Source organism: Lissotriton helveticus, chromosome 5_1, assembly GCF_964261635.1.
Source record: "Lissotriton helveticus chromosome 5_1, aLisHel1.1, whole genome shotgun sequence".
Taxonomy (NCBI): Eukaryota; Metazoa; Chordata; class Amphibia; order Caudata; family Salamandridae; genus Lissotriton; species Lissotriton helveticus.
Window position 1 is genome coordinate 153,841,808 of NC_136065.1, and position 21,548 is coordinate 153,863,355.

A 21,548-nucleotide genomic window follows, 5' to 3' on the forward strand; every position below is an offset into this window, starting at 1 on the left:
TGCTAAGAAAGGAGTAAAACTCAAAGTAAAAAACTGCAACACTGGTACAGACCAACCACTCCAAATTTCCCTAGAGATAATGGTGTAGCTGAGGCACTTATTAACAGAAGCTAACAAGCACACGCTTCATCAGGAAAATGTCCTGCATATTCAAAACAGCCTGCAAAAGGGAAAAACTCTTCTTGATGGTTTCAATTGTTTCACTTCCATTTCCACTCATTTGAATTGACATGATGGCTGGGGAGAAGTTGTGGCCTGTCCTGATTACACTTCACAGGACTCTAACTCCAGCACACACACACAAAGAAATATAATACCAGGCCTGTCGTTGCCTTTGTACACATAGCCAGGTTGGAGCCAAACCCAGGCAAGAGGGAATAAGAGGCCAGAACTAGTTTGAGAGTAGGCCAAGGTTTGCCTTCAACCAAGGGCTGACACTAGCAATAAAAGTGGCACCCACAGAACTGTTCATCAGAAAACATCTTCATGACTCTGACTCTGAAAGGAGGAGACATTGCAGTCCTCATCCTCCTGGACCATTTGACATTCCTCCATGTTATTGGAATCAAACGACATTGACTGTGATGGATCTTCTCCTTCCTGACTGGAATGACCCAGTCAGTCATCTTGGAACCTCACACCTCGGATGCCCACAACCTTATCTGCAGAGTTCCATAAGGATTCTCCCTCTTCAACATATACATATACATAATCCCCCTATCCAGCATCATCCATTCTCACAACGTCAACATCCTCTCCTCTCCCAGACAAAGTGCCCAGTTCCTGGTTTAAGTTCAAAGTGTGCATGATAGAAATCACCCACTGGATGAAGACCAACTATCCAAAGCTAAACACAGACAAGATCAAACCCATGATCTTCATGAAGAGCACTTTACCATGGGCATCCACTGATGGCCAACAGAGCTAGGACACCCACACCCACACCCACCTACCCACAACCAACCCTATACCCACACCAAGGGCCTCTGGATTGTCATTATCAGCAAACTTGACATGAGTGCCAAAGTTAATACCCTCACCAGCACATGCTTCCATACCCTGATGATGCTGGAAAGATTTCCAAATGGCTCCCAATAAGCACCCAGAAAACCATCACATATTCTATTGTCACAAGCTAGCTGGACTACAGGAACACCCTCTATGCTGGGATCAACAAACAAAAAAACTCACCAGAAGGCTGCAGACCATTCAGAACCCAGCAACCAGAATCATTTTCAACCTTTCAGACCACACTCGAATCACACCACACCAGAAGGAGCTCCACTGACACACTTTATACAAATGAGCAAAATTCAAACTCCTCACCCATACTTTCAAACACTACATAAAACTGGACCTGCATACCTCAAAACTTGCATCTGCTTTCACAAACCTTCCAACCACCTCTGCTCATCCAGACTCCTACTTGCACACATTCCAAACATACAGAATACCAGGTCCAGCGGGCAAGCATTCTTGTACATTGTTCCTAAAGCATGGAATGATCTGCTGCTACACTTAAGAACCTCCTCCTCAGTTCTTTAATGCTGCAAGAAGCTGAAGATCTGGCCTTTCGAGTAGCCACACTAGACCTTAGGCTCGGCTGAACTCACACCTGTTCAGTGCCAGGAGACTCTCCCAGGTGATATTTTGCTCTACAAATGAAGGAATTAATGAATTAATGAAACAGCATTTATAGAGTGCACACATACTCCAAGGAGTGTCCTGGCGCTAGTAGCAGTTTCTCTGCAATAGAGGAGACTGGACGGAATTACCTCATTTGCTGAACAGCCAAGTTTTAATTTCTTCCTGAAAATTGAGACTTATAGGGTGACACAAAGTGCCAGCAGGAGTTGAATCCAGGCTTTAACACCAATATACGAGAATGATCTTTCATTGATACTAGTCCGGTGGATTTTTGTAATAGTGACTAGATGACCATAAGTCGATCGTAATGTCCTGGGGGGGGTGGGGGGGGGCATAAATAGAAAACATCCTCACAAGATATACTGCACCGTATCCATGCAGTGCTTTATGCATCAGGACCAGTGTTTTAAATTGAATCCTCTCATAGGAAGCCAGTAAAGTGCAAAAAGATGTGAGGACAGATGGAGAATCAATCTGGCTGCTACATTTTGAACAATTTGTAACCGGTTGAAGAGATATTCTGGCAGACCCAGATACAAGACATTTCCATAATCGAGTCTGAAAGTGATAAAGGTCTAACCCACTGTTTCGTAGAATCAACAGAGAAAAGTGGCAAACATGTTTCAGAGTGTGTAGTAACCTAAAACAGGTGCCCACCAGAGCTTAAATTTGGGGTTGCAGAAATAGCGCACTGTCATTTTTAATACCCACATTTTTGGCGGAGGGACATCCTGGGACCACCACAATCTCCAGACTTCTGTATGAGTTGTGCCAAAGAAAACAATATCAAATTTGTCCCAGTTAATTTTTAGTTGGATGATGGCTAAACCAGTTAAACAATTTACATAGACAGGTTTTGAGGATTTCACCCTCAAATTTCACCCCTTTATCACAGGTGAAAAGAAGCTTAGTGTCGTCAGTGTACGATATCACTTTGGCTCTATGATTCAGCAAGAACAGCTAGAGGAGGGGAACATCCTTTACAACGCAACTGTTACAACGCACTACCATTACGACGCAACCATTACAACGCAAGTCATTACAACGACTTGCTCTGGGGGGCGCTCTAGGATAGGGAATAGTTTTAATTTACTATCCAACACCTTCCCTACCATCCACGGGGACTGGAGTTGGAATAGTAAATTAAACTATTCACTATCCAGCGCGCCCCAACGCAAGTCGTTGTAACGACTTGCGTTGTAAAACTTGCATCGTAAAAGCATGCTTTGTAATAGCATGCCTTGTAACGACATACATCCCTAGAGGAGCCATATAAGCACTAAAAAGCATAGGGTTCAGTGCTGAGCCTTGGGGGACACCCACCTTCAAGCTCTGTTTAGGGGAGGCAAACAGGGGAATCAATACTTTTTTGCTTCTATTGTCCAGGAAGGAGGTTGGGCACTTTAACGCCAATCCACCAATCCCGATATTAAGAAGCCAATCCAATAGTCTATCTTGAGGGACGGTATCAAAAGCTGCCAAAAGATCCAACATGATCAAGACAAAATTGCACTCGCAATCAAGCTTATCCTTATCCTCTAGAAAGGCGGTGTCCATGCCACAGCTTGCTCTAAAACCCGAGTGACTGGGATACAGCCAATTGTTACTTTAAGTTTAAAGGTAACCTGAGATAAGTGAATTAACTTGTTTTTCTACCACTTTAGAAAAATCGAGGAGAAAAGAAATTGGTCTGTTATTGGCCAGGACCTTGTAGTCGGCTGCCGGCTTCTTGAGTTGTGGGGGGAGTCTTGCATGTTTCCATTTCAGAGGCATACTCCTAGATGCCAGTAATGCATTTAGGACATTATTACCCACTGGATTAATGGCCTGAGCCACTTTGGTCACTCTACACAACATAACATATCTCCAGGAACTATGAAAGATTCAGAAGGACTGCCTTGCTGATTGAAGAAGGGAGACTGGACCTGCTTGCCTTAAACCCAGGCTCCTCAGAAGTAACTCTAAAGGTCAGTTGGGGGTATACAACCTTTACAACGCAACTTTTACAACGCACTACCATTACAACAAAACTTTTACAACGCAAAATCCATTACAACGCATGCATTTACAACGCAGTCATTACAACGCATGACACTGCAACGCACACCACTACAAAGCATGCCATTACAACGCAGTCATTACAACGCATACCATTACAACGCATAACTTACCATCCAACACTTACCCTACTGTTGCACCCCCTGGAGTTAGAATAGTAATTTTTACCCCTACACTATCCAACACTTACCCTACTGTTGCACCCCCTGGAGTTAGAATAGTAATTTTTACCCCTACACTATCCAACACTTACCTTACATGCAATGTAATGTAATGCGTTGTGATGGTATGCGTTGTAAATGTAGTATGCGTTGTAGTGGAATGCGTTGTAAAGGTAGTTTCAAAGAATTCGTTGTAATGGCATGCGTTGTAATGGTGTGCATTGTAATGGATTTTGCGGTGTAAAAAATGTGTTGTAAAGGTAGGCGTTGTAAAAGTATGCGTTGTAACGTCATACATCCTCAGTTGGGTGACCTCTTGTTTGAACAACAGGAACACAAAGAATCCTCCGGAGGCCTTCCTGTAACTGCCCAGCTGACCAGCACAACTTGGACCTGCCTGTGCCCTGTTGCTGACCATTTCTGGAGTGGGTCCTGATCCCCAAGAGGTGTCTCTGAGGTCTTGGACCCTTGTCTTGCATTTTGTGTGTACTTCTCCTACTTCAAACTTACAAACTCTGCACCCCAAGCAAAATCCATTGGTTTGGGGCTCTTTGCAACTACAAACTGACTTATCACATCAGCAACAGCCATCATGTTTCCTGCCAGCATGATGTTCCAATGAAGACCTGCTCTTCATACCAAACAGCCACCGCCCATGTCTACCACCAATATGAAGCTCGAGTAGCGACTGCTTCTGGCAATGACAATAAACTCCTTATTGCTTCCATCAGTGTGAATCTCCAGCTGAGGCTCTTCTCATGGACACGAGAAGGTAACCTCTTCTCTGAGACAAAGGTTGCCCCTTTATGCAATTGATGCTACCCATGAGTGACACCTTGTGGGTTTTGGTGATATTTTCACCTTGAACTTTTAACCCCTTCGATGCTGATGACGGAACCGTTCCGTCATCAGTCACGGCTGAGCTGTGCTGATGACGGAACGGTTCCGTCACGACCGCGCCCTGTTCTGGAATGTCCAGCACAGGGGTGGAATCGGCGCCGCGGTCAAGGTGTTAAACTGCATTACTCCGGTTCTACTGATTGTATTTTGTCATTTTGTGTTTTACATTTTACTGTATGTTTATACATTGGTTTGGGAATTTTCTTGTGTTGTGCTTTCAGTTTATTACTCTTGTAATGCTGCATAAATATTTTACACATTGCCTCTACGTTGAGCCTGAGTGCTTTTGTGCCAAGATACCAGAGGGCTTTCTTGACACTGATTGTGTTTATTAGTGGAGTGGGGCTCCACGCCTCTCAACTATGAACCTAATTTCTTACATGCCTGCATTTCAGAAATTATTTGAAAGTGTTGAAGTAGCTTATGAAGCTGTTGTAAACTAATGGCTTCCCAAATATCTCCTTGTAGAGAATGGTGTAACCCAATGCATTTAATTGGTTAGAAAACTTGAAAGGTTCCAATAGGAGGGAGGCCAAGAGAGGAATGTCACAGATAGATGTCTGATAGACAATGTGCAGGTAGCTGTGGATGGACAATCATTGCTATATTGGCACGCTACAAATGGTGCAATGACCTCAGTTAAGCAAACTCGGAATAGGATATCCATCATATCCAGCAACCAGGATATCTTATGAGCATGCTTTCAGTGCAGCTGGGTTATCATCGATGACACAATGACCAGCATGATAACTGAAAGTATCAAGAGACTGAGGCTAACTATGCTGGAAATAAATGTTTTTCATGCCCCAGGTATGCACTGCTCCAGATTAACTTTCACAGTATTTGTCAGAGTTTGCAGATCTAGAACTTACTGCCCAGTCCTGTGTTGCTCCAGATGGCAACTCAGAGGACTGTGGTAACATCCAATGGTGTTTTATTTTCACTGTCTAGAAATGACTACTTAAATAGTATAAAGTATAGCACACACAAAGTGAATAAAGAAAAACAATCTTCCACTCACACTCTATTTTAAACAAGGATGAGCCAGGTACAGCTACTTCCCCAGACACCATGTAAGCTTTTACATGACTTGTACTCCCAGGTATATCATCTAGCATTTCAATTTTCATGACTATGCTCAGTGTGTGATTATACTGAGTTTTCAATGTGAAACCTTTGCAAATTCAACACTTCCTAAAACTTCATCTACGGCACCAGGAGCCATATTATCATATTTACATGCAGTTTATATTGTTTCCATTTTCATGTTCTTTTCACATAGCTAATAGAATTGGAGAAGATTATAATAATGCATTTGCTCAGGACATTATTTCATTTGTTCCTGAGTTTTCAGATGAATATTTATTCGCTCTACTGCACAACTTCCTTGTTACGCATGAAAAGTATCTGGAACAACAGTATGGCCATCTTCGTGATTTCCATCCTCTGAAATTTGGGAACTGGTGTTATGGTGGTGTTTAAGTAAATGTCATTCAGGTAATACGATGCTCCGTTTGCCTCCTTTAATGTAGGAATCCAGACACACAGTGGACGCTGCTCTAAAATCATCCTCTAGATACCATGAGCTATTATTGATTGGCAACAAGGACATAAGACAATAAAAATCCTCTGCCCACTTCATGATTTGCAGCAATCAAAGTGTTATATTTCTTATGAAAGGGGAAGAAAAAAAACTATTTCAATCAAATCCTAAAGACGAAGGGGCAGATTTATGATTCTTCCACACAATGCAACACAGCAAGACAACTTGCTGCTCTGCATTGTGTGGAATGGAGGGAGCAGAAATGTGCCATTTTTACAACAATATAACATGTTTCTGGTTGTTTCTCGTAGTGCTGGAATACATGTGGCTACCTTGCATCAATGCAGGTGCCCTTGCACCATGCTGAGAGGGTGCCTGAGTTATAGGCAGAACTTTTTTTGTGAAGGAAGGGACACCTTCCTGCACCAAAACAATCCACAAAGGAATTTTCCTCGTTGTATGCATGCTGCAGAGGAAGAGGAAGTCATGAGGAGAAATACTGGTATTTCTCCTTGTTACACTTGGTCCACCAAGGGCATTGGTAGCTTAGAGGTTTTTTATGAGTCCTTGTGGTGCTAGATATGCTACTTCTATTGGTATTTTGGCATCCTCTGGTAGCAGAGTTTACAGCCATGGTCTTCTTGTGGATAAGCTCTGAGCAAAACAAAAATAATTGCTGGGGAGATTGCTTAAATGAATCTCAACCACTGGTGAGTATTATGGGCCACAATCCAGTCCATCATCTTTTTGCCCACCATGCCACCTCATATAGAAACTAGTTGTATGTAAATTAGCCTTCATCCTCCACCATTAAGAAGTGTCCAGCCCAAACTACCAGGCCAGGTCTAAATGGGAACACAAGCAACCGCAAGTTGGCTTTAGCCTATGTGGGCCTCTTTAGTAGGGTGCAGTTTGAGTTCAATGGCACAGTGAGCTAGGGACACGTCTGGACATGGCCATCTCACTTAGGGTGCTACACTGAGGAAAATGAAAGAAAGTGATGTGTGGATTTTTTGAGTTAATCCAAGCTCCTAGTAATTAATATTGACCACAATCCAGTTGATTGTTTGTGTTGCCCACCATGCTTCCTGAGTCTGTAAAAAGCCATATGCGAATCATTCTTGGCCCTACTCAATTAATAATATCCCAGACAAAATGCCAGTTAAGGTACTGGGAACACACGTAACCCCAGACCAGTTTCAGCCTACTTTGGCCTCTTAATGTTGCAGCATGAGCTCTGAAGCCACCCAGCTGTCCTCTGCTTGTCTTTGATTTGTTTTCCTTTGGTGACAACAATAACATCGTTCTAGCTTATTTAAGTTTACTATTGATTAGAACTTCTGTGCAATTGATTTTTTCTAGCATGTCATAAAAACACTTGCCAAACTTGCTGGTTCCTTTTGATTTATAGTGACCTTTTGTTGTATTCCTGTATTTGTAAAAGAACCCCATTATTACCTTTATTAGATGAAAATAAGAATGCTTGCCACATAGGCTCTCATGAGATGTAACATTAAATACAGGGGCTGTACTTTTGCCATTTACTGCTATTAACACATTTTCTTGCATCCGTATCACGTGCATAAATTGCAAACACTAAGCCAATAAATATTGCATATAAATAAAACAGGCTTTCATCAATTATTTTGCACACACATTATTAAATATTTATCAGCATACAGTTACAACTAACACCCTACAGTATCTCCTAATGTACTACTTAATGAATTATAAATATATCCTACTTTATCATTATCTAGATCCTTCTTTGACTAATATAACATTAGGTGTGAATCTTCTAAAATGTAATCCTACAGTACCTATTCACCTGTCTGTCTCAATGCTTTTCTATTAAAATTCACAAAATGCCTGCATACTCTTACATTTATTTTCTTCTGTTTGAAGAATGCATTACAATTTATTCTACCAAAGCAAAAAAGGAAAAATAAAACAACAAACGCAACTGGGGCTATTCACAAAGATAACTTACACTTTGGAGTGATGTCAACTTGTAAGTATACTCTTACACTTTTGAGTAATATTACTACTTTTGGTTATTCACCATTTACAAGAATAAAGTTACTCAAAGGTGTAGGTTTACATGTCCTCCCCCCATTTGAGACAGGAAGTGGAGCTAGATTTATGATTGTAAGTTGTTTGTGCCAAAAGGGACTAGTAATAAGACCAGCATCACACACTGCCTACCACTGAATAGTGAAGTACCCTCCCATAGAAAATAATAAGGTAGAGACCTAAAATGGAATCATACAGGAAAAAATATTACATTGAATTAAATTATTTAAAAAAGTTAAGCTTGTAATAATTAATAATTATGAATACATAGAATATATATATATTTTAAGCGCAGAAGAGATTTTTGAGTGATAAATCTTTTAAACATGACTTTAAATCTATTTCATTTTTGTTAAAAATATTAACATCTTAAAATTAAATTTGAAGCAACAGTGGCGAGCTGACTGGAGGGCGCAGTGACACCAGACCATCTTTGCAACATCTACTACAACAAACCTCTTGGAGCTCCTCCATTCACTGCAGAATGGTACAGTCAGAGCCTGAAGAAATATGATCACATCACCCCATCCTGATAGAACTCCATTGGATTTGCCAGCATGCATCATAATCAAAACCAGCTGCATCATTAACAATGCCATGTCGATCTTCACAACCAGCACCCCTGATTATCTTGCAGATAAGCTTCTCATCTCTGGTGGCTCTTGGCACACCTGCAGCTAGGACTCTGTCAGACTGCTGACTAAGAAGTGTAAAAAAGAAAAAACAAGACAGCGGGCCTATTCCATTGATGCACCCAGGATCTGGAACAAAGGGCCTCATGCATCAACATGAGGAAATGCGATTCCTAAATAGCAATTTTTAAGGATTCACTATTTAGGAATTGCAATTCCTTATACATGTAGGAACTGCAAAATAGATTGCTATTCCTAAATATTCCCTAATAGCAAATCACAAATTGGGATCCGCTATTAGGGAATGCATTCCCATTCATTCCTATGGGCCTATAAGCCCATAGGAATGAACGGGAATGCATTGGCAATTTGCGATTACCAAATTGGTAATCGTAAATTGTAAATGCAATACCAAGGGTGCTAGGGGGCCTAAGGCCCCCCTGATGCACCCCAAAAAAGGTAAGTGTGGCATATGTGACACACACACATGCCCTAAGGGCATGTGTGTGCGCCATATGTCACTTTGACAAATGCACTTTTGTGCATTTGTCAAAGGATTTGCAAATTACCATCAACTCAATGTTGATGATAGTTTGCGATTCCTAAATGCAAAGTCTCATTTTTAAAATGCTACTTGAATTCACAATTTAGGTAATCTCAAACAATTGCGATTACCTAACTTGTGAATTCAAAGCCTTTGATGCGTTGGAAAAGGCCCTTTTCTGCTCACCAACGGGACAATTTTTTTGACCGGAAAAAAGCTTGATGCATGTGGCCCCAAATGCCTGTATCCATCGGAACTGTCCCAACCCTGCTCTAATGTAGAAAAGAATTGAAGACTCACCTCTTTAAAGAACAATTCATTACAATGCACTAACCATCGACGACTCAGCTTCTTCTCCTATTAGACATTGAACATATGCTTTTCTTTGATCATGTACAGCACTCCACCGCCTTTTGGCTAGGTGGCACTATCGAAATATTATATACATACATATACAAATGTGTTCCAGGGCAAAGACGCTACCACACCCTGTTGTCTCTGGAGAGAGTCTACCTAGACACCGGCTGCCACTGGGGACATACATCTCTTGCAAGTTTAACTTGGATTATCCATGCTACATGGATTCTTGGCACATCCATGAAATTTGAAGATCACAGTACTAGTACAATATAAAGCGCCAATCAAAAAAGTCAATTTAATTAGCAATGCTTACCTGATTCATCTTGACAGCTTCATCTTATATTCTGAAAATAAGTGTAGCCAACATAAATATACATATACCTATGCAAGATGGCTAACATTCATAGTTAATTATCTAATGTTTACCAAGCCAGAGTGGTACACAGTGTTTTCGTGTGATGTAATTTTCTGCCGAGACCATATTTAAGAAGGCCTTGCTGTGGGCAGGATGTGACACAAAACATTTGAGTTTCCATTTGTTTGCCACCTTCATTGTGCCTCAGCTATTTTTTCTCTGGAAATGTTTGCCTTTTCCTCTTCAGATTCTTCTGTTGGATCTTCCATAGTTTTCCTTGATACATGGCTTTTCATTACCCTGTATATGCTTCGGCTTCAATCAACACTTCAGTATTGCCAAGATTTTTTGTGTCCTTTAGCTTGTTATGAGTGTAAGTTGTTAGTGCCAAAAAGGACCAGTAATACGTCCAGCACCAAACATTGGCTACCACTGAGTAGTGGAATACATTTCCATGGAATATAATGAGATATGGACTTAAAAGAGAACCCCCATAGGACAATGCCAAGTCGACCTTTACAACCAGCACACCTGCTTATCTTTCAGACATGCTTCCCATCTCTGGTGACTCTCGGCACACCTGCAGCTAGGACATTGTCAGACTGTAGACTAAGAAGTGTAAAAAAGAAGAAACAAGACAGCATCTTTTTCCATCGCTGCACCCTGGATCTGGAACAAAATGCATGTATCCATCAGAACTGTCCCAACTCTGCTCTAATGTAGGAAATATTAGAAGACTCACCTCTTTAAAGAACAATTCATCACAATGTACTAACCGCCTACAACCCAGCTTCCTCTCCTATTAGACGTTGAATTTATGCTTTTCTTTGATAATGTACAGCACACCACTGTCTTCTGGCTCGGTTGGTGCTATAGAAATATCATATACATACATACATATACAAATGCATTCCTGAGCAAAGACGCTATCACACCCTGTGCTCTCTAGAGGGTGTCTACCTAGACTCTTGGGACATGCATCTCCTGAAGTTTTGCCTTGGATTTTCCATGCTGTATGGCTTCTTGCTACGTCCATGTCATTTGTAGAGCACAGCACAAGTACAATATAAAGTGCCAATCATAGAAATCAATTAAATTAGAAATGCTAACCTGCTTTCCCTTGACAGCTTCATATTATGTTCTGAAAATAAGTATGGCCAACCTATATATATGTACCTATGCAAGATGGCTACAATTGACATTTAGTTATCTAATGTTTACAAATCTAAAGTGGTACGCAGTGTTTTCGTGTGATGTAATTTCCTGCCGAGACCATATTTAGGGAGACCTTGTTGTGGGAAGGATGTGTCACAATGCATTTGAGTTTCCATTTTTTTGTCACCTTCATTGCACCTTCAGCTAATTTTTTTTCAGGAAATGTTTGACTTTCCTCCTCACTTTCTCCTGTTGGGTCTTAAATAGCTTTCTTTGATACCTGACTCTTGGCTACCCTGTACATGCCTTACTCTATCTTCTTCATCCTACCTCAGCTTCAGTCAACACTGCAGTATTGCCAAGATGTTTTTTTCTGCCCTATTGCTTGTTCCACCTAATTAGGCCCTTCTAAGGAAACAACAGACACCTTTCTCATATAACTCCTGTGCAGGGTGATACTGTGACTACTCGGAGAAGTCAACCTTTCCTAGGGCCATTAAGGAGTGTTAAAGAGAGGAGGCCTCTTTGCTGAACACATTGTATTTGCAGAGATAATCTGAAGCCTCACAGAGAAGTCTTCTGAAAAGGTGTCAGGAAGTGAGCTTAATCTTGAGTGACCTTTCTCGAAAGGGGTCATATTTTCCTAAAACCAGCGCCCACCTGCATGGTAGGAATTACTTTGGTGAGGGGTGGGGAGGGGATATTTTCTCCTCAAATGACATAACCTTGCTGAGATCTTTCTTTGCAAGAAGTATTTCACAGAAGGGGCACCAGTGGAAATGGTGGAGAGCCTGCCACTCAAACATAGCAGCTGGTCAAGTCCACCACACCAGTCTTCCTCATGGCAAGTTTAATTATGTGGTCATGGGCAAATTATTTTCTCTCTTTGTGTCTTTCCCTATAACATCATTACAAAACAATGGGCTAACCCAAAAATTAGCCAGAATGGCCTTGGTACCTTGTGATACAGCCAACAATGGTCCAATCTAAAAAAGAAGAAATTATTACACATCAGAGGCTCAAATTAATCATCTCCTCTTTAATGGTTTAGCTAACCCCACAAGGATTTAATCGCAGAAGTATGAGGCCAACAAATTTAGACATACACACCAATTTGTACTCTTGAAAAAAATCCGAAATTACAAAGAGAACATAAATACACGATCATATTATGTTCTTAGCTCCACAGAAGGCTTTAGTAATAAAGCAGGCGATCAGAGAAGGTGCTAATGTAAGATTGATAGGAGAAAAGAAAGAGGCGGTAGGGACCCATTATACATTCCATATTTCTTTATACAGAAGCCTGTCTAGCATATTTAATACATAATTCTGTTTCATCAGAAAGAGGTACACTTACTGATTTCAAATTGTCTCTGCGTGAACTATTTATTAAGCACAGGCTTTTTTTGTTATGTTGATGTTTCGACCAGACATGAAGGAAACGCCTCAACAGTGGGTCTTCTTCAGGACTGGGTATGTGAGTAAAAAAGAGCAACCTGGAGCTAACCATCACCCATAAGTAGAGGAATCATTCGGAATTTCTACAAAACATTGTAGGCCCATGGGTTCCTCATTCTGTAGTGCAATCATTTCACCTTAGGAAATTAATCAGTATCAAACGAAACGGCCTGTAGAAGCAATCAATGTCATTCCAGCTTAATGAGTAAATCGAAAGCAACTCTTTCGAATAACAAATCCCCGTCAGCCCTTCCGTGCACAAGCCACATCCGACCTTTTAAATGCTACCATGTATCCTTTACTCTGTACAAATAAACTGAATTTAATTTGCCTTCACCTGGTTTTACTGTTGAAGAAATGCACCCAGGTGTAGATGCAAGCTGGCAGATTGTCCACCCTGCCCTTGCCACTTCCCATTCACCTTTTGCTGTTTGAGAGGCGGTCGTGGCTGCTGAACCAGACTCCCCTGACAGGCCTTGGGCGGGGTCACCTTGAAGAAGGAGGTGTTATGCTTATTTGCGCAACTCAGAAACCCAAAAAGCATCCTCTGCTGTCAGAAACCATTTACTCTAGCACGCCCGCTTGACCATGAAAGAGAGAATGGCATTTATTTATAGCAAACAGTCCCTGCAGGTTAACAGCGCTCCAGCTTGGATAGTTCATTCAAGAATCGTTTGTAAACCAAAGCAGAACTGAAAGGTAAGCAGATGCCAGCTGAGGAGACGGAGCCTCATCTGAAGCGACTGTTCTTGTAAATTAAAGTCTTAAAGTGGCTGCACAGTGCAGACAGCGACCTGCGAAAAACAGATGGATGTTTACAAGAGATGCTACCCGCTCCGACACTTCCAGGTTACATCGTATTAAACTTATATAAATTGCGTTCTTTGCTGGACCCGCTGAGTGACAATAAATCGCTGTTTAAGTATATAGAAAGGTAGGTAGGGCACAGGTGTCCCGATTGCCGTGGAAACCCGTCTCCTTGTACTTAATAATCTGTTTTTGAATCGTGATGGGTCTGTTTCACTCGCAGGATAATCACTGCTCTTCCAGAAGGGAAAGAATGTTGTCAACTCTAAAACTTCTCGACTCATCATAAACTGACATTAATAACAATGCTATTATAATGTAGTGCGTTGTACTACTGAGTGGTGTCAAGGCGCTTTACAATCAAATGCTGCCAAGTAGACTATATTTTGAGGAATGAAATGCTAATGGCTCTGATAATTAGTAGCTGGCGCCTGGAGCTTGAACGTAGACGGTAAGTAGCTAGTATCTGTGTTTGCTGTTTGAGCAGCGCCAGTGGCATGTTAACCAAAGCCTTGGTCAGCCCTGGCACATCAAGCAGCATCCTTAAGCTACTCGGTATACCCTGAGGTATTGGTACGGGTGGTGCTGCTGGCCTTTTGAGCAGCATCCTGACATGCTGAGCGCATGCGCACATCGGGCAGCACTTCTGACATGACAGGGAGCAGTGCCTCAGGTGCACATAGAAGAATCACAAGGTAATGTGGCGCACAAGGGAATGTAGCACTGTTGAGTATATTAGTAACGTCTATACAGAAAAGTGCCAATGGGCCAAGTAGCGGGCACAGATGCAATACAGAACATTCATATAACATAGCATAGCATATAACATAGCAGTGCATAACATAACATAACACAACACAACCCATTAAACTAAGCTTCCTGCTACATTTAGCATTCAACCATCACTCTTTGAAGTCTTCACACATGTGCAGCACAGTTCAGGAGTGTAATGAAACCTGGCGGTCGCCCCCTATGAAGCGCCCGGATGGAGGACCCCACCAGTGACCACAACTCACCTCTTTGCCCAGCCCCACTACCATAAATTTAAAGCACTGTAAATGTAATTTAATAAATACATGAGAGGGGGCCAGGAAGAAATGAGGGGCACCATTGGAGGGTGGTAGTGAGGGAATTTGTGGAGAGGGAGGTCATGTTTTTGATTTGTAGCTACAACCAAAAACATCTTGAATCCCACACAATAGCAGTTTAAGCTGTTCCTTTTAAACTAAAAAAAGGTTAAAGTGACAAAAAAGCCACTGAGAGGTCAATTAGTGTGGACTAGGGTGCTTAGACAAACTGCCCTACCAGAGGAGTCCACACAAGCTGGCTAAGCCCCCACTAACTGGGGATACAAGCCTGCCATTCACAGCCTGTACTTTGAAGGGTCTCTTAGATGGAAGCGCAGCCACAACACAACTCCGCGTGAAAATGCAATTAGTTCAGGCTCCTTGACACACCCTTTGTGCTATAATAAGGTCGTAGGGCAGGAGATTTCTTGGTCAACGCATACAAGGTGATCACCCATTGGTAAGGGTCCAGGGACTATCTATTCAGACTGTGGCCTTCCTTTGACATTCAGATTCTTCCCAGGTAGGCCATGGATGTGGCATACCTGTTGCTGCTGCTGTTGCTTGGAATGTACCTCAGAAGCCTGCTCTCATGCCTCAGCCTTGTCAGCAAGGACAGTCAGGACACAGAAAACGTTCCTTCATCTGCCTTTGAAGGTTTCGTGATGGGTCTGAGTGAAGCTGTTCCAGATAGGGTGGCTTTAGAAGACCAGAATGTATGGCGTAGGAGCATGCGAGGCTCTGGTAGAAGCAAAGCCATGTCTATTCATGGTAAGAAAGCGCCTCTGACAGGTCTGTCCTTGTTGAGTTGGACTTGGAATTGGGTAAGCAAGAAAGGTTAACAGAGAGTGTCGAGCTAGAGCTGAGTCAAGAGTCTGGCTTGGCTGCAACAGCCCATTCACGAGTCGAGCTATATAAATACTTGGCATGCACATAGTGCAACAAGCATCATGTAAAAATATGATTAACCCCCACATGCATCAACGTTTTTTGCATTCGCAAACGGTGCGAATCGGAAAAATCGGCCGTTTGCGAATGCAAAATCCGTTTTTGGGATGCATCAAACTTTTGTGCATAATTCGCTATTTTTAGCATTTCTAAAAATTGCGAATGCATTTAAGGAATCGCATTTGTGCGATTCCTTAAATGCAATGCATCATTTTTAAAAAAATAGCGAATTTGAAAATTGGAAGTGCAAATTAACACGAGGTTGACCCTCGTGTTAATTTGCGAAAATTGTTCAAAAAGAAAAAAAAAGCATTTTTAAAACTTGCATGTTACAGACACACATGTCCTTAGGACATGTGTGTGTGAAACATCCACTTAAAAATACATTTCAGGGGTGCAGGGGGTGGTCCTTTGGACCCCCCCCCTGCACCCATGGAATGCATCAACATTATGCGAATCCTAATTTGCAAATTCGCAATTCCCATTGATTCCTAATCAATGGGAAATGCGAATTAGCAAATTAGAATTCGCATAATATTAGCGAATCGGTAAAAAATGCTAATTTTACCGAATCGCTAATATTATCAGAAAAAAATCATGCATCCCGTTTTGCGAATTCCAAATAGCGATTCGCTATTTTTCGCAATTTGGAATTCGCAAACGGCCGGGATGATGCATGTGGCCGTAAGTCTCTTCAAAATTCACAAAAGTGCATTTTTTCAAGAAACTGAAGCATTTCACCTTAGTACTTCAGATTATACCACTGCAGTAAAAGTGATCATTGTTAAGCCTGAATTTAGAAAACTATCACTGTCCCCTCGCCCTAACTACAATTCAATTGAACTGTTAGAAAAGTCAGTTGTCATGTTTATGCCATATGTGGCTTACGTTCTTATTATAGATTGAGCAACATTGCAGTCATTTAAAGAGCTATTTGTAAAGCGCTCACCCTGAACCCAATTTTTTGAAGATGCCCCATCTGCCAAATTCGGAAATGGATGTTTGTGTTTAATCCTGCCAAGTTAGTTAATGGGAGCAGTTCCTTTCGAAAGATTTACCCCAAAGTGTCGTTTTTAAAGGAAAAGAAACATTTTAAGAATGTCCTTATTTTTGTCACTACAGAGAATCTGTAAACATGTCAATTTGCTATTTCTTATTTCTCCTTGGACAAAACCTTTGTATGCATTTTTTTATGTACAGTGCTGCGAAATGGCAGAAGAACCATTCAAAAAGAAGATATTCCTTGAATTATTTTTGACGGATTTCATGAATGTTTCCTTCTCAATTTCATGAGGTCGCACAGTTTTGCACAACGTAGTAGGATGACACACACACACACACACACCCACACACACGTACAGGGGAATAGTATAAAGTAAGTCAGCTCCTGGAGGGCTGGAGAACCACTGCCCTCTGAAGGAGGGCTCGCCTGTCGGTCATTTCTCATGTCTCGGAGAGGAGGAGCAGGCTAGAACCCCAAAAAGTCTTTACCAAAGACACTCTGTGGAGCAGTGGTTAGAAGTCTGGTATCACCGTTATGGCTGCTTGTTCTTTCAGAACTGGCCCACATCTCAGGATACCCCCCTCAACATGTCTTGCCGGTTATTGCTTTTGTTGCACACGTTATAAGTATCCCAATATCACTGCCCTTCCATTGATATGCATTTAGTGATAAGATTTATTATATCTTTCTTATTTTTCTTGTTTATGATTACCTTATCATCTGCTGTTAACCATGCTTTATTACCTATTGGCTTTATTTCCTGTTTCACACTGCACTAATGCAATGATGTTTTCGCTCATATGTATACTTTGCTCTCACTTTAATAAATACATTACACTTAAAAAACAATTATCCCAGAATTCCCTCACGCAGTTCTTACTTGAAATCTAACATGTACACTGTGCCACTGGTATTTTCAAGATACTATCTGACATTCTTCAGTTGGCTAATACTGTCTTAGAAATGTAGATCTTAAGGAAATCCCAGATATTGACTCTTAAATGTGCAGTTCTTTCAGTGCTAACAGTGACAGCCAGGAGTCATGCCTGCGAGCTGTGGAAGCGCAGAGACCACCTCCCGCCAGCCCTTCTTTAAGGGGACGTCTCACAGTCATTTGAGCTCATGAAAAATTGAAGGACCTCCTGGCATGCGCTGGAAGCGGCTCCCGCTCATTACCTCTCTAACAACACATTAATATAACATTAGCAGTCACTCCCCTCTCCCCCCTGGAGTGGAGGCGCCTCGGGAATCAGCCTCCCTGGACGCATCTATCTGTGCTTGGAGGGAGAAGAGAACTGAGAGCTGCTCACCTGGGCACCCTTCCCTCCTCGCATCGTTTACTGACATACACTACACTTGATCTGAATAATGTGATTAAAAAGTGTTCTAGTACAAAATGTTCTCACTCCTGAGTACCACGCGTTTTGCAGCCAGTGCTCTTAAAGTGTTAAATAATAATGACACAAAATTGGATGTTATTGGCCATCTCAAAGCAAATTTAAGTGTATGGTGCATTGAAACATGTCATTTGCCTGCCGAAGCCTGTCATTCTTTCTTCTAGGTTAATTACATTAATTCTCCCTAAGGCCCTATTTTGTGGCAACAGTTGATCATTTAGCTTTCGCCGCTGCCTTTTCCTAGTGTCTCTCATATATTTTGAAGCAAAAGGTTGACTCTACTGTACGGAAAAGAAAATCACAAACATCTCTAAAATCGTCATATTGATGCTGGAGTAAGTTGTAGGTATAAAAACACATTGTTGCAAATAACATTTACAACGGGCAATGGGTGTGTGCTCGATAAACAATTCAGTGTCAAAAAAGCACCAGCAAAGTCAATGGATTTGTTAGTTTTTTTTAAATTATATAAAAGTTCTTTAATAGGAAATTGTGTGCATGGGTGTGTAGATTGTTGAATGGGTCAATATGACAATAAGTCAAAGTTGATTGATGAATGGGAATGGGTGTGTGACTGGGTGGATGAGGGATAGATGAATGGATGAATGAGTGCACGAATGACTGCATGCATGTATTTATGAATGGGTGAGGGAGTATATGGATCAAAGAATTGGTCAGTGCGTAGATTGGTGACCATTAGGTAAGATAATGAATGAATGAATGGAATGACACAATCATGTTTGTTTGTTTGTTTGTTCCTCACTGCTTCCGTAGCCCCTCACGCAACCATGAAATCATCCAATATTCCACCCAGTCACTTATCCATTCATCCCCAACATTTACCCACTCATAACCTGCACATTCTATGACACACATTATCCATGCACCTTGTGAAAACACACACAAACTTTCTTATCAATAACCTAGCACTTTCACTAACCAACTCCCATACATTTTGGGTTTTCTAAAGGTCTAGTTTTAGGTCTCGCCTAGTCAGCGCTTGCACTGTCTCTTTGAGACATGCTGTGTCTAAGATATGAGCTTGAAAATACGCACATCTTTTTCATTGGTTTCTCTTGCTGCCCCTTAGAAATGCTGACTTTTCATTGGTGAAGACACTCAGTAGTCCCTCCTTTTAGAATTTTGTATCATGCCATGAGGACTACCCCCTCTTACATGTGTTCGTACTCTTCAGGGTATTTATACTTAGCAACAACACATTTTTAGTTGGCCTTCCTCTTTGCTCCTTAACTGTTCTGTTTACTTGTGCAATGAAACTTTCCTTTGCTTCCTTTGTTTGTAGTCCTTTTATCTCCCAGTGCCTTCCCCCTACCACAACACTAATTCAGGCGCTTCATGTCCCTTAATCTCCCTGTGCTGCTTCATGTCCGTTAATCTCCCCGTGCCTCCCCCTCCCACAACACTGCTCGCAGGCCCCCACCACCCCTCCGAGGCCACTTCTGTTTTGCTAGTTTTTTTTGTTTTGTTACTTTATGCTTAATTTGCAGTGTCCTTGTTTAAGATTCCTTTGCCGTCTACCCCCACCCCCTGCATGACACTGCTTGCCAGCCCCGAGATCGCTGCATTAAATTCTTATGTTATTTTACATTAGTCGCTTTTATTTATATAGCACACCTAGCCATGGGCTCACGGAAATTAAACAATCAGCCCATTATCACAGGATGTTGAGCCAACACCAGACTCAAACATAGTTCCCCAACTCACCAGTAGGCAACTGCACCGCCATATTCTTTCCCTAGTCATGTTGCAGGGTGCAGTATCATATGTGGCCAAAAGAGGTCCCGAGAGACACATACAACACCCTCACAACACTGCTTGTTTTAACGTGGAGTCAGAACTGCCATTTACTTTGTTTGGGGAAATTTTAACTGCATGTTGTCAGTGTATATGCCATTTTTCACTTTGCAACCCAGTACTGTTGTGTTACTTTGGGTCACGCTCTCCACCGTGATTTTTTAATTGGCACCCAAAGTAAACGCCGTAATCAGCATTGGCAAAGGAAGCAACAGGACCGCAGAGCCTGCACACTGTTTTTGGAAGAATACTAAGGTAGGGTATAGACTTCAGAGTAACATTAGAACGGCTGCTACCTTGCCCGGGGAATTCTCTGACAATTAGCTTATGCAACAGCTATAATCTACTGCGTTCTCCCAACCGCTCACCACTAGCTCGTCTGGCACTATTAAGGTCTCTTTCAATGCTGCCAGTGCCCCTCCCTACGCACACTACTTATTTAAAAAAAAAAAATAACAGCAGTATAACAAACCAACTCAGCTCTGTAAATAGCTAAAGTATTAAGTAACATTGACATTGGAGGAGGAGCCAGGAGCCGAGCGGACGTGGATCGTCTCGGCTCCCGGTTCACAAGCTGCTCGGGCCTGGTTGTGGGCTGCTACAGCCCTTCTCCTGATTCGCCCTTTTTCCCCCCATGGAGTGGAGCGAGTGGGGCATTTGCAGAGCAGTGGCGATCGCTCCTAGCTTGGCGGATGGGTCCGGTCTCCCGAGGAGAAGGAGGAGAGGGCGGTGGCGCTCAAAATGGCGGGCGGCACCTCGCCGCGGACTCCGCCGACTGGCCGCCGCTGGGAGGTAGGATTGCGACCTGCGTTCCCCCAGCTTGTCCAGACTCTCGCTGATTGTCGCAGCAGCTGCCAGGACATAGCACCATCTAGCCCTACTCTAACGGCGACCCCCACTGAGGGAATCCTCCCAGCGCCTGCCTGACTCCAAGATGGCGGCCGCCGGTGACTTTCGGATGGCGATCGCCGCTTCCTCTGGCTCGCCCCAACCTCTGGCTCGCCCCAACTTCTCCCCTGCCTCTTGCCCATCCTGTGGCCCTCTCTCAGACTGTCTGGCCTGCCACTCGTCCTGCTGTAGTTTTGGGGGCCTCTGCCACTTCCGGTATGCCCTGTGGTCCTGCGACACGGGCCGGATCTCCGGATCACTCACCCCTCCCCCCCTACAGCATGGCTCATGGCTCCCGGAGGCCATACTGCTTGCCCCCCTGCCGGTCCGCCGCCGATTCCCACACATCTTCCAGGGCGGTTGAATACACACACAACCCACCGGCTGCCGTGGCAGCGCCTCACGGCCAACGCGTGACCGCACCAACACCTTCATCACCTTGCGCACTCTCACGCCCATCGAGCCGGATGACCGCAAGCTCTCCAAGATGGCGACGCGCCTGCGGATGGCCTCCAGCTTCATCTCCCACCTTCTCTCCTGGACTCTTTGACTTTTGTTCTGTCCTGACCGACACTTTACTGCTATTTTCGGACAGTTTTCTCTGGACTCTAGCCCTCCTCCCATTCCCCGTCCTTTAACCCTTTTCCCCGTGGATGATCCTCAAATGTCTCCTCCCTTCTCTGCTTCCCCTTCTCTCCATACCCTTGCATCCCTCTCACCCTCCCTTTGTGCTGTGA